Source organism: Dermacentor variabilis, unplaced genomic scaffold (genome assembly GCF_050947875.1).
Source record: "Dermacentor variabilis isolate Ectoservices unplaced genomic scaffold, ASM5094787v1 scaffold_14, whole genome shotgun sequence".
NCBI lineage: Eukaryota > Metazoa > Arthropoda > Arachnida > Ixodida > Ixodidae > Dermacentor > Dermacentor variabilis.
The window spans coordinates 8,395,830-8,410,534 of NW_027460302.1; the positions used below are offsets into that span (position 1 = coordinate 8,395,830).

Consider the following 14,705-nt stretch of genomic DNA (forward strand, 5'->3'; position numbering starts at 1 on the left):
TCTATTTATTCTGAACATATATAGTCCACCCCGGCACAAGCCCGAATTCGGCCCACAAAGTTTTGAGCGTAGCGCACAAGCAGGCACTAGTCGTGGTCGGCGATTTTAACGCACCACACGCGGCTTGGGGATACAGCATAGAGAACATTAAGGGCCGAAGCCTATGGGCAGACGCTCAGCACGAAGGACTAACGCTCATAACTGACCCTCAGGCACCAGCCAGAATAGGAAACAGCGTAGCCAACGACACGACACCAGATCTCACATTTACGAAGAATGTAGCAGTTTCTCAATGGACAAACATGCAGGAAAGCTTAGGTAGTGACCACTACATCGTCGTCACAACGGTACAAGCAGGCCCAAGGAAAAAGAGGGGGGGAGAGCTGAAGCTAGTAGAATGGCACTCTTTCCGCAAAATCCGACAGGATGATGCGGAAGACACTATAACGGACATTGAGAAATGGGCAGAGAAACTGCAAGAAAACATTAAACGAGCTACCAAAACTGTTCCAGAGGAGGCAGGTATAGAGGAGATGGATAGCAGATTATTGCACATGTGGGAAGCGAAATGTAGCATGCTGAAAAGATGGAAAAAGCAAAAAGAGGAATTTAAGGAAGAGAATTGTGGAATTAAACAAGGAAATCGAGATATATGCAAATCGGTTAACCCAACAGAAGTGGGAAGCCACGTGCGACTTGATGGAAAGGCAGATGGAATGTCCAAGGCCTGGAACATTCTCCGAGGCCTCTTGAACCCCGGAAGTACAAAAACCATACAAAGACAATCTACAGAAGGTTATACACAGCTACAATGGTACAGAAGAAGAGTTATTTCGAGAGCTCCAAAAGATGTACGTTGGTGATGCGGATAGAGAACTACCTCCGGATAACCTAGGTAACGAGAATCCTGATCTTGATACCCCTATTACGGAGGCAGAAGTCAGATATGAACTTACCAGGCTCAACTCGAAATCTGCACCAGGACCTGGTGGGATAAGCAAAAAAACACTCAGGAACCTCGACGATGTATCCATCTGAGCTCTCACGGACTACATGAATAACTGCTTGGAGCAAGGCAGCATTCCAAGTCAATGGAAATCAGCCCGAATCATTTTTATCCCAAAGCCCGGAAGGAAATCACAACTGACGAACTTAATGCCCATATCGCTGACATCCTGCGTCGGTAAACTCTTGGAACATGTTGTTCTCACACGTCTCACGAGATAGATGGAGGACTTTACCCACATACCATGGTTGTATTTCGACCAAAGTTATCGACGCAGGATAGTATGCTCAAACTAAAACGTCAGATCATAGATGCGGGTGAGAAAAGTATTGGCACTAATGCAATACTAGGTCTCGGTCTAACTAAGGCCTTTGACACCGTCAAGCACAAAGCCATACTACAAAATCTCCAAAAGCTGCATGTAGGACGTAAAACATACGCGTACATCAAAGACTTCTTGACAGATCGTACCGCAAAGATTTCAGTTAGAGAATCGAAATAGGACGTGCTCAAACTAGGTAATAGGGGTACCCTGCAGGGTTCAGCCATATCTCCCTTTCTATTCAACGTGGCAATGATCGGTCTTCCTGCGAGACTCGATAAGATAGAAGGACTCGGACACAGCCTCTACGCGGATGACATCACCTTTTGGGTGGCGGGTGGAAGCGATGGGCATGTGGAAGAGATCCTTCAAACAGCAGTAAACACGGTGGAAGACTACATCAAAGACAAGGGACTGAGATGCTCCTCGCAAAAATCAGAACTTCTGCTCTATAGTCGCACATGCCGGGGTCGCAAAAGCATTAGGGAAAGGCCGGGCATTGTGGTCACAGTAGAAGGCGCCAGGATACCGATACATACCGATACCGCCTGAAAATACTGCGACTCCGCATATCCGAAAACGGCCATAACGGAGAAACCATTAGACTACTTGACAATAGTGTTCAACAAACAATCGGACTAATAAAGCGGATATCCAACAGGCACTATGGCATGAAAGAGCACAATCTCATCCGATTAATAGAAACATTCGTAATCAGTCGTATTGTATATGTGGTTCCTTACCTCAAGCTCTACGCTGCGGAGAAAGCCAAGATAGACTTCATTATTAGAAGGGCGTACAAGCAAGCCTTCGGACTTCCGGCAAATACGTCAAACGAGAAATTCCTGGCGCTCGGCGTGCACAACACATTAGACGAAGTTATTGAGGCCCAGAGAGTAGCACAGTATGAAAGGCTTACACAGATTTTGACGGGGAGACACATCTTAGAGGACATTGGAATAACCTACGAAGCACAGCACGGAGTGTGGAGAGACATCCCAAGGAAAATAAGGGAACATTTATCAATACCCTCAATCCCCAGAAACACGCACCCGGAGTTTCACCAAGATCGAAGAAACGCAAGAGCGAGAGCTCTCCACAAAAGATTCCGTAGTGCTAGGGACGGGGTCTATGTGGACGCGGCGGAATACGCAAATGGACAGAGTATGTCGATAGTTGCTACGAGTCTAGAGGGTGACTGCAGAGTTAGCGGAACGGTAAAAACATGGAAGGCACAGGTGGCGGAGGAAGCTGCCTTAGCACTGGCAATAGACTCCACGGAAGCTCCCAGGCGGCACGTCAGGTCGGGCCAATGTTGGAAACATATTGGCAGTTCCTGGCCCAATGACGGCCTAAGATTAACAGCTTGTTTCCAATATTGGCAGTGCCATTCTGATTGCTGGCCCAATGATGGGCCAAGGTTTAACAGCGTGGGGCCAATATTGGCTGTGCCATTCTGATAGAGATCCAATGTTGGCCCACATTACACAGCCAGTAAACAATATTGGCTGTGCCATTCTGATAGAGAACCAACGTTGGCCCACGTTACACAGTCAGTAAACAATATTGGCACTGCCGTTCGACAAGGTGGGAATTATTGGACCAACTTTCGTACGGATTTGCCAAAATGGGTTACTAGTTGGCTTTCTTTGGAGGACATTGGCCCGTAATAAGCCAATTTTTGCCTTGTCGGTTTTTGGTGCTCTACGACTTGCTGAAATTGAACAACATGTTTTGAAAAGTAACGCACTTCATGATCACAGGCACACTGCGCAGGAACCAGAAATATGTTTGCAAGCTGCGACCCCTTCAACAGAGCTGGCACCACGCTTGTTAATTCGCTGGACACGGGATATAAGCAATACCATTTTTGTTGAGGTTTAATAACAGCTCACTTGTATGTTTATCTGCCACGGGAGACGGGCTCACTTCGGCGACAGACGGGGTTGTTAACAGCAGGGTAGGGGTTCTAACGCCTTCCGCTTAAGTGTGCTCCACACGTACGTGATAACCGATGGTGTATTAATTACTGAATTGTGAAAACCAATTACGGCGAACACAGACGTTTACATTACGGGCTCTGGCAGCATATCAGGGATTTGCGTAGTATGGTATTCGCAAGTGGTCAACTGATCCATTTATGGGCGGTTGCCCAGTGCTTGAAGCCTCTACATTAGCACTCGCTAATCTATTTCGTGTCACCTTGGGCAGAAGTAAGCAAAGTACTGCAGTCTTGTAATGTTTGCTATCAGGTTACGCTAGCATACGTGCTTCGAAGTCGAAGTCTGCGCCCCAGCCGAAGACCTGGGGCGCAATCTACAGCTTGCCTTCTTTCTCGGCGCCGTCGGCGCAAAAAGGCCTTCGACTCGGTCGTCGGTCTCGACGGCATGTCGATAGTTTGTCCTTCAAATCTGATCAAACCTTACACAGACATTTACACGTTAATGATTCTGTACAGCCAGATATAAAGAATGAAATAAAAAACCTTATTTAAAGCACATCTCGGTGTCGGCGCGATCGTGGTTGTGTGCGTACGTTGCGGGTAGCTTTGTTCATATCTCAGCTTGAGTGTGTTCGATTCCGCTCTTGTCTTTCTTTCTTTTGTTAACAGTTTAGTATTGCGTGCTTGACATTTGCAATTGCATGCGCTTCCCTACCGATAAATCTGCGGTTACTGGGCGAAATCCGCTTCCGTGTCGGCGTGTCTCGGGGACTTCCGCGGCACCCCCATCTTTTATAGCTTCCCCCTCTGCTCACTGTGAAGTTGCCTTGGATCCGCTCTTAATTTAAAGCAATGTACTCACTCTATTCTAACGTTTTCTTTTTTAGTCTATCTTGCCATACAGTACTTTAGTTTATCTTGTACGACAATTCAGCACTAGCACTAACGTTATGTGCAACTCATGGAGCATTAAGAAAGTGAGGTTTTTGATGTTGTGCATGATCCACACAAGTGCAATAGCATTATTTCATTAAAGGCGGCTGTGTACCACATATGTTCCCGATTTGCGTTACATTAATTGTGTTCATTTTTTCCCCATGCATCCAGCAAAAATTAACTGCAGTCAAAGCTACAGACAGCACTCGTTATTTGTGGTTGAGGCTAGTATGCCTGACTTAAAACTTGTTAGAAGCTGCTATAGTCACAGAGTATAATACGAAGCATTGTGTGTCATCACAAACTCTTGAGTTCATCATTAAAAGTTCCACAGTCGTCCATTACATTGTGCACAATAACAGCTCCTACAAGTGACCAACAAAAACTGTGCATAGAAAAACTTGATTCATGGGGTTTGATGTACCTAAGCGACGAGTATACAGATGTCGGAGATGATGTAATGAACTCGGGTGCATTTTGGCCACCTGGGAGTCCACAACATGCAGCCAAAGCACATTAAACACAAGCATTATTTTGCATTTTGCCCACATTCATAGTACTGCGACCACAACTGGTAGGATCGAGTTAGACCCTCAGCCTCACCAACGAATACCACATCTGGTGAATAGAGATAGAAGTGCTTTCAGGGTTGTCCACACAGGAAGGCAATGTATACAGTTCCATGGCAACTCTTAGAAGGCCTTTTTGTTAAATGTTGCACCATGTGACACATACATAGCCAAATATCTAAAACCTTAAAGCACTTGTCTCATGTCTACCCTTACTTTCATGCTGTGTTTTTTTATCTCTCTGAAATCATGTCATATAGGCACCTAGGCACTCTAATAGTCCGTTTATATGAATTTAAGTTTATTGGAAAGGTTTGTTGTTTCTGCTTTTTGTGTTCGTCTTTAGCGCTGCAAATGGATTAAAGTCTGCATAACTAATTACAGCTGGAAAGTTGGCGTGGCAACATGATGAAATAGCACTAACTTTTCTAATAAACTTTAGTTGATAGTCACGTGCACTATCTGTTTCTCCTTTTGTGTTCGTCTTCGGTGCTACTTCATTGCATTCCCACACCAATTCCTCAGCTGTCCTTACTTATGCGTATACATTCTAAGCTGTTTACAGCATACAAGTTATCATGTGTGAGAATACTGCTACGATGCACTTGCTTGAAAGAAGTGCACTAGGTGCTTGCAAGTAAGATACACTTTGTGGTAGCAAGCAAAAACATTTAAATGTATAGTTTTGAACTGATTGCAGTATTTTCGAACCAGAGAGTAGCAATGCACAAGCCTGGTTAGTTGACAACACTTCATGGCAATGCACGCTGCTAGTGGCACTTATTAATGCAGACATATAATTAGAAGATACAGGGACAGATGAAATGAGTTCCAAACTCACCATCTGTTCATTTTTGTATACCATTTCCTTTTCTGTCAAAACAATGAAGATGTCATATTTATTCATACACATGTGCAGTCTCTCTCTTTGGCACATGCAATACTTATTTCTTCAGTAGAGCGGCCAATAGCACGCTTTTACATTTATCATTTCAATGCATTCTAGTTGCGTCACTGAGCTTTGATGTGTAGGTACACATCCCACAATGTATGGTCAGCTTTCATTGGGTGTGTTGTCAGTTTGTTTGCATGTACAATGTTCTTCCCTGAGCCTTTCATTGATGTGCATTTAAGTTTAGCCTGCCTATGTATAGCCTCATAAAAGTGTAATGCCGGAGTGAATGTTCTTGCTTTTAAAAAACTTGTTTACATGCTCCAGTTTGCAGGTGTTCTCTAGAAACTGCTTGCTGCTGGCACAGTCGCAAGGAGATTTCATTTTCGGAACATCTTTGAGAACTACACCAACATGCTGTTTTCAATTATTTCATATGGGTGGTATGTGACGTTTATATTGTTTAAAAAATGAGCATTTCCAGCTCTCCTTAGGCCCTTCTTTCCGTGTTTGAGTTATTGATGCAATGAGGCTTTCTCCAGGTAACACACTGATGATGAGAAACTTCCTTTTAGCAAATGCATGTTGCAGAAGGTGATTTTCCAGGAAAGCTCGAACTGGCAGGGAGCATATGTATGAGGAAGAAATGAACATGGAGACAGTTACCACAGCCCCATAGGCACATGCCATATTACAGGATGAAGTGGTTGCCCAGTGCAAGTTCCAAGTCATAATCCTGTCACGCAATCAAATATGAGCTTACAAATTTTACGCTGCTATAAACAATTAATGCTTCATTAAAAAAAGGGGCAGTGGTGCTAGAAACAGCTCCAACCATTTGAAGAGCTGGAGGCGAAATTTCTTGTATGGACTCGGCTCTATAGGAGAAACATGAAGTGGCATTGATGTAACATTGCAGGAGCATAAAAGCCAACAAACAACCACATTGTGGTCGGTTATCAACAGTTCAGCCACATACTTGTTTAAGGAATCATCTATCACAGCACTACGCAGCTTGACCATGCAGAATATAACACAGATGTATAACACCCGAATCGATGGAAGACACAGCAGTTATCCTTCCGTTTCCCTGAATTATAAAGATGTTCTTTAGTGCATAGATAGTTGCAATTTTTATTTTCGAGTTAGTGGTCTGTTATGTTTTTTTTTTAGTTGTATATCTCACTGCACAAAGCATCTATAAAACCTCAGATGCAAATCAGCACATCCTCTTGCTTCAAATCAGTCTTCTTTGTTTGCATGCTGTTTCCTGAATACTAAACAAATACTTGCATGTCTCTAATCTGTCCCTCTATATAGGGCAAATAAAATAGTGCTGAGCTTCAAGAAGTCACATGTGCACAAAATTTGTATGTCGTTTATTGTTTCTACGTGCTCCTACAAGGAAGCCTGTCTTTATGCACTGCTACTAATATAGTATACCATAGGGTATATAACGCGACCTGAGAAGCAGAGTATGTTTACATAGTGCAAGCCTGAGTAGTTGGTGCTTTCACTCAAACCAAATCGTCATTATGTCCCATGGCATTCCGCAAACAAAAATTCTCATGGTTCTTGTGTCCGTTTTCATAACCACCTGGTCACCTTAAGTTAGGCACAACTGTAACAGCAATGTTACATTTTACGTTAAAGATGTGCTAGACAGGGTTGCCAATTTATGCTGTATTAGTAAATTATGCACTGCAATAGCAAAACGGCCACTGTTAGGAGGCAGCTTAGAAGTCAGACACAAGTGAAAGATGAGTGGTGGTGTTGCAGCAAAGTTCCGGCACCAGCTCAATGCGACGTTTTGAATTTTGACAAGATCTAAATGGGTATGCTGGTTTACCTGGTAAAAATTACTTCATTCTAAAGGAGCCAAAGAATAACCTTAGAAACCTTTTTGTACTTCCCCTCTCTTAGCAGATCCCGAATATGAGAGAACACTGATATCTTTGATACATATCGATGTGCCAGTCGACACTAAAAGAAAGAAGAAAAAAACATTTCGCCCGTATATTCTGAAGTAAAAGTCAATCTGTTCCTGCCAAATGAATGAAAAAAGTATGAAAAAATACTTTACGAGTGTAAGATGATTTATTTTTGCTTTTTAGTGTACCTTTGATGTGGTGGGAGGCAGTGGTTAAACTTATAAGCTTTATTCGTAATTGGCGTCATGTCGAAAACAACACGTGCATGACAAATATAAGAACACATCACAAGGAATCACGGATACAGTAATGGTGCAGTGTCTCGGCTTCTACGGCACAGCTGAAGATAACGTAAAATTGAGTGCGGAATAAAGTCTTGCTTCCATTATGCTAGCAGCACACCAAAAAGCTGCTCCAGTGATGATGTGCATGCTGCATGCATAGATGCAGATGTATATACTGTGTTGGTGCTATCTTTTTGCATATGTGGAAGCAGCTAGAACTGCTGCAGTTGAGGTGTGAGGATTAGATAGGTGAGGTGCTGAAAATCACTAACCTGCTCGATTGCTTGGGCTAAGCCTGATGGGGACTGCACATGTTGCAATCTAGGCAGGCTTTAGTAAACTCAGTTGCTGTGCCTTGTTGCAGTTCATTTTTGCAGTGTTGGCATGTTGTTGATAACGCTTGGAAAGTGTGCTGCATTCACTCAAATGAATTAAGCGGTGAGCAAGAAATTTGTCGCCTGGAAGCTGATTAGCATCAGTAGTGCAACTGCTGTGGTGTCACAGTGAATGTAAAAGAAGTGAGATAGGCAGCAATATATATGTTACAAGGTGATCATGACAGAGCGGAGACTAAACAGCAAATTATCTCATGTTTGTGCATTTTCGCATAAGTAGAGAAGGGGCAGAATGTGAATCTGCTGTTTTCTGCACACAGCATGCTTGATGGCTTCTGTAGCCATTTGGTAACCAATTCAAGGGTGTCTGCATGTCAAAATATGCCACAGAGTTCACAGGCCACAAAAATAATTTGCAGGACCCTTTGACATGTGGCATGGTTCACATCCTCCAGATTGGTAAGCACATCAATGATAGAATGCGTGAACATTACTCTATGCTGCCCATGGGCACACAGGTGACCACTTACCTGTATTCTTTATTTGTTGTGAATATGGCTCTACCTCCACCTTTAATTGTGTGTATCAAATAGGAAAAGCATGCACAACTCTTGAAATTGAGCTTTTGGAAACATAATTAAGAAACACCGCTCTAGATGTGCAAGCATTCCATCAGTTATACTCACTGAGAAAGAACGCAGACATTTAGACTAATGTTTGAATCTTGTGTAGGTGAGTGCAGACACACCCTATTTACAACTTAGTAATTATTATTGGTTATCTGAGCTACCCACGATGAAACCTTAGGTTCGGTGTGTCAAAGACACTAGAGTGAATTTCACATAAACTTTCCCAAACTTAAATTGGCATTTTGAGGTACCAAACTCGGCATATCAAAATTATATGCTGGGCATTGTGAAGATAAACTAACATTTGTAAGTCCAGCTTCTGTTCTGTCACTTACTTTGCTTGCATCTTCCTGAATTTTATGGTGGTTTGTTTTCTAAAAGAAGGCGGCTGTATTTAAAACATGCTGGTTGCGGAAGTTCATCCCAGAGTTTTCAGAGTATAAGATTGCAAGAACAAGGCGCCTAGCACTAGAAAGCTTAACCTGACTGCAACAGCATTTAAGAGACACTCAACACTTGCGCAGATGAAGTCTCACATGGCATTACATTGTCATTTTGCTCTGTTACTGTCATGATCACACAGATCTGGAAACATTTGGTTTCGTGTTCACTTCACGTTGCCTAGTCATGTTTTTTTAAATTTCCTTTCATTCCATAGCAGTATTTTCTGTGATTACTAAAGAAATGGCTTGTTGATTCTCTCGCTCTTTCCTTCTTTTTATTCTAGAAAAGAAAGACTGTTCTGTATATATATTTTTTCCAGAAGCACTTCCCAAGATTCCAATTGATATTCTATTCGCACACAGACATACATAACTACATGCTAATTTTCTAGAGGGTCAGGGAGAGCAAAGTAGGAGCTGCCACGTCCCCACCAGTCATATAGTTTGGGTGGCCCTGAAAAGGGCCGTTTAGTGTTCCATGCTGCAGCTTGTCACAGGTGAAGTGCACTTCAACACGTAGAAACTGGAGGTATCTAAGCACAAGTACAGTTTCAGCAAGTTAGGTGCAGGCTCAGCTGGATTCTGTGTTGCAGAACTGGATGGCTCAGATGCTCTGCTGTGTCAATCAAAACCCAAGTCGTGGAGGTGGTTATGTGCCCAAGTGAGAGCGGTGACTTCTCAAGAGACATGGCACTATGAGCCTGATGTGGTGAAAACACATCAGCAGCAAAAATGAAAGCTGGGGCTGAACCTTGAAGGCTTGAAATGCAATTTGTCCGGGTTGTGCAGTTATCAGCATGCTTAAGTGCTTGAACGGCATGCTTAAGCCTGCTTGGGCGACATTTATCGATAACACCTGGCTCTAGATACCTTACATCTGAGAACGCGCTGCTGCACTGATATGATGGACTTTCGGATCGTCTGCTGCTTCCCGGCTTCTGAGGCAAAAGTGGTGCTATGCAAGTGCCGTCCTCAAATGGGGAGCTTGCAGCACTGTCATTGGACCGGGTCTTGCACTGCTGCACTGATCACTGCTGGCTTTATCTTTTTCACTTTACTGGCCACTGTGGATTCGGTAACTGTAGCGTCTGAAGGTGCCATCTGAATAAAAGTCAAGATAACACATCCTGGCGTGTGCTGATGAAAGTTTTCCCATGCGTTATCTCTACTTTTGCTCAGTGGCAATGCAGTGCCTTCAGGAAATTGCAGCTGCAGAAGACACGAAGGCCTGTGAGGAGAAAGATTAGGGAAGTACCATCAGTGCAGCAATCCATACACAGTTGTATGCTACCTCGAATCCAGTGTTACCACCAAATGCCACCTGTGCAGGTCAAAGGATGCCATTCAAGCACTCTGGACAATAGTGCTAATGACTGTATTAGTGGCGAGATGCTTGATGCAGAAAGCTTGAACATGGCTTGAATAGGTGATTCGCGACAATGACAATAGAACAAACAAGGACATGTTCCAGCACATACGAAAAATGAGAAGAGGTGCGGAGACGAAAGGATAACTTTTCTTTGAAAATGTCTTTGTCTTTGAATTCCAACTAGCCGAACTGTCGGCCTCATATAGAACAGACATTGTGGCCATTGGAGGTATAGCAATATGACAATCAGATGACTGACTATGGCAGTTTGGGTTAATATAAGTTCACCGACCACTGACAGCTTCAGTGAAAGTGCAAAAGAGGAACAACAACGTGTCCTTGCTTGTAGTTAAGCCTCAGGCACTGAGCAGTATTCCGGAGGTCATCAAGAGGCCAGACCTTACTTCTATTACTTAACCCTTAAGCGCCCGCAGGGAATATATTTCCCATTTCATTCAGATGCTTATGCTTGCCAAAGGCATGTGACTTCGCTTCCAATATTGTGGCGCCCTCTAGTGTAAGGTCTTGGAAACATAACTAAAAAAAAGAATGGTTCCTTTTGTGACCCGCTAGGTGCCACTGCACGTTTTCTGGAACTTGGCGCCTTTTTTTCGTTCCGAGTGCTCTGGCGCGCATCGATCGCCACGAGGAGATCAAATTACGAATGCTGTGTCCCCTGCTGCCAGTGAAGTAAGTAAATTTTATACAATCAATATTTTGAAGTCTCCTTTAACGTATTATAGTGTTTTGGAGCCTTGTTCAAGCTGTCATGTGAGAAAAATGTGGTGTGAATCAGGCCTGTCATGTGGGAACATATTTCCCTACGGGCTTTGCACGGAAACTCAGGCCAGTTTCCCTATCTTTTCTCTGCCTCCAGATGGCCGGACGTCTGACTGCAGAAGAGGCTTTAGATCTGTTTTTTTCACTTCCTGACGATGTAGACCACTCGACGGATAGTGAAGAAGATGACGATGTTGATGAGCCAGCAGCAGTTGTTACCCGATCGAAAGATCTAGACGACAGCATTGCAGCTTACATCAACTCCTCAGATGCCAACTCGAGCAGCGATAGCGTTGCAGAACATGAAAGTGATGATGAAGATTGGGGCATGCGCTCTCTTCCGCATGAAAAAAGCATTCCAAAATTTTCGTCACTTCCGCCAGCGTCGTCAAAGCTCCCCGAGACGTGCACACCTCTGGAGATTTTCGAGGCATTGTTTGGTGAAACTGTGGAAATTCTTGTGCGTGAAACCAACTTGTTTGCAAAACAAGAAAAGTTAAAAGGGTGGAAAGACACAACAATCGAAGAGATGCGTGCATTTCTAGGTATGATAATAAAGATGGGTTTTCACAAGCTCGAGAACCGAAGGGATTACTGGTGTACCGACAGCGACCTCACCGTACCTGCGATGAATTGCATCATGCCAAGATCCCGATTTTTTATGCTTTTACGGGCTCTCCATCCTAATGACAACACAACGTCGGTGCCAAAAGGTGAGCCAGGTCATGACCCATTTCACAAGATACGGCTGCTTATGACGTCAGTAATGAGCAAATTTGGAGAGTGCTACCAACCATCTTCCTGCTACTCAATTGACGAGAGCATGGTTCGTTTCAAGGGGAGGAAGTCCTTCAAGAAGTATATGCCTCTAAAAGCCATCAAGCGCGGCTTCAAAGTCTGGGTGCGCGCAGATGCCACTACTGGTTTTGTGATCCAGTTTGACGTTTATACCGGAAAAGAGAGTGATGGAAGCGGCTTAGGCACTCGTGTGGTAAAAAAGTTCACTGAGGAACTGGCACAAACCGAGTGCCTTGTGGTGTTCGACAACTTCTTTTCGTCGCTAGAACTGCTCCAGAACCTCTTCGAAGAAGGTATCTATTCAGTTGCCACAGTACGACAGCAAAGGAAAGGACTTCCCGAGATTCTCAAGAACAAGAAGATGAAAGAAGGGGATCACACTTTCCGTGTAAAAGGGAATGTGGCGGCCCTACAGTGGGAAGACAAGAGGCTCGTGAACATACTCACGACTGCCCACAATCTCTCGCACACAGTGAATGTCTCTAAGAAAGCAAAGGATGGCACTAAAATTGACCTGCAGTGTCCTCTTGCTATAGTCGAGTACACGAAATACATGCGTGGAGTAGACCGCTTTGACCAGCTGAGGGAGTACTACACGGTCAGCAGAAAGTCTCGAAAGTGGTGGATGCGTTCTTTTATTTCATTCTTGACTGCGCTCTTGTAAACAGCTATGTGCTCTACCGTCTGTCAAATGTTGGTTGCGATGACCACGTACACTTCCTAATTAGGCTGTCAAGGCAGCTCGTCAACGGCTACACAAGCAGGAAAAGATCAGCTGCCCTTGCGCCACGACGACCTTCCATCAAAAAGCCTGAAAAAAATCTTGGCGTGCCAGATGAAACTCGCTTTGCCGCCACACCCCACTTCCCAGAAGGGGCAACATCGTACAAGCGCTGCAGGTATTGCTCCACTGCCAAGAACGACAAAAGGTCAAAGATCATCTGTTCAACGTGCAAGGTTCACCTCTGCGTTGTTCCCTGCTTCATGAAGTTTCACCATAAGTAGGACAGCCCTCATAGCCCACAGGGAAGAATATTCCCATAGCTGTGTTTCCCACCGCATACAAGCTGATGCGTTCTTTTGCTTGAAGATGACTTGAGAGACTAATAAAGTTTGTTTCTGAAACGTTTAGCCAATTTTTTCATAGTAGAAGCACTATGGGCTTTTAAGGGTTAAGGTGTTGTAGCGCCAAATATTCAACTGAGACGACTTGAGTGGAAGCTTGAAAAAGTCCCTGGCATTTGGTAAAATCCCTCCCTTGAAGTGGTCTCCCATTATTTCTAGAACAACCACAGGAGCACTGTCAACCAGGAAGCAGTCTCCAGGCTTCACATGTTGCAGTTTCTGCTCGACTTTGTTCTTGGTCGAGTGCCTCAGTTCAGAGATTCTCCTACTTAGCTGTGAAAGTGGCTTGTTGGAGGATCGCAGCAACTTCTTCATTCGTCCAAGGTAGCTTTCAAAAGGGAATGCACTAAACTGATCCAATGGGCCATGGTCCCGGCACTGGTCAGCAAGATGAATTAGTGAGTGCACATTTTACACAAGCTGGTTTCTTCCGTATAGCTCACTAAAATCTTGAACAAAGTACCCCAGCACATCTTTGGCAAAATCATTGTATTCGCAGTAGTACTGAGGTGATGCTAAAATTCTGATAGCTACAGGAAACATTAGAAAATGTTTGTAGTGTGATGGAGGCAGAAGAGGCTTTAGGACAACAGGCCCCACATAAAAGAGGAATGTCCGAAACACTGTTGCCTTCCAACGATCAAGTTCTTCTGTACCCCTTGGCTTTCGCTGGAAATATGTTGGAAATGCTTTGGATGCCTCTCACAGACTTTCATTTAGTTGGCAACGATACAGTCTGCTCAATCTATTACTGTGGCCTTGGCATACCCAATTCTTTAAGAGTCGTCGCATGGCTCCCAGGCAAACGAGGTGCATGTATTCAGATGGGAAAAATGCAATCATGTCGACATCAAGCGATAGGAATGGTGAAAAACCAGAATGGTGGCGCTTGTTCTCTTGAGATCGAAATGATGCATTCGTTCGTGTTGGTGCGTGCAGTTTGGGAAATGTGACCCTGTTTTCAATGTGCCGCCCTTTTTTGTTGCATCGCTCACACGCATAATAGCCAGTGTGGCCGACAATACATTTCACGTAGCTCCTTGCTGGAGCATCGCACACCATGGCTTCAATGTTCACCTGTACTCGAACATCTCCTATGCTTTACCCTTCAGACGCAAGCTCCGAGACCTCTCGCACAAATGGCTCTAGATAATCCTGCAGAGATGGTGGCTTCCCTGCACCACAATACACACTTACAACAAATGGTGGTGCTGCCTCCACATTTGTAATGCGGCACAAAATGGGCCAAAAGGCAAGCTGGCTACTTCTGTAAGGAGGGACTCCATCGATGTTGCCCTGTAGCTTCAGTTCACTTGGAACTACTTGCCCCGGCGGCAACACTTG

At 44.2% G+C, this 14,705-nt stretch overlaps 1 pseudogene; it reads right to left on the reverse strand.

The window, feature by feature from the left end:
• Nucleotides 1-10,961: 10,961 nt before the first annotated feature.
• Nucleotides 10,962-14,177, reverse strand: LOC142567716 (uncharacterized; annotated as a pseudogene).
• Between the last annotated feature and the right edge of the window lie 528 nt (nt 14,178-14,705).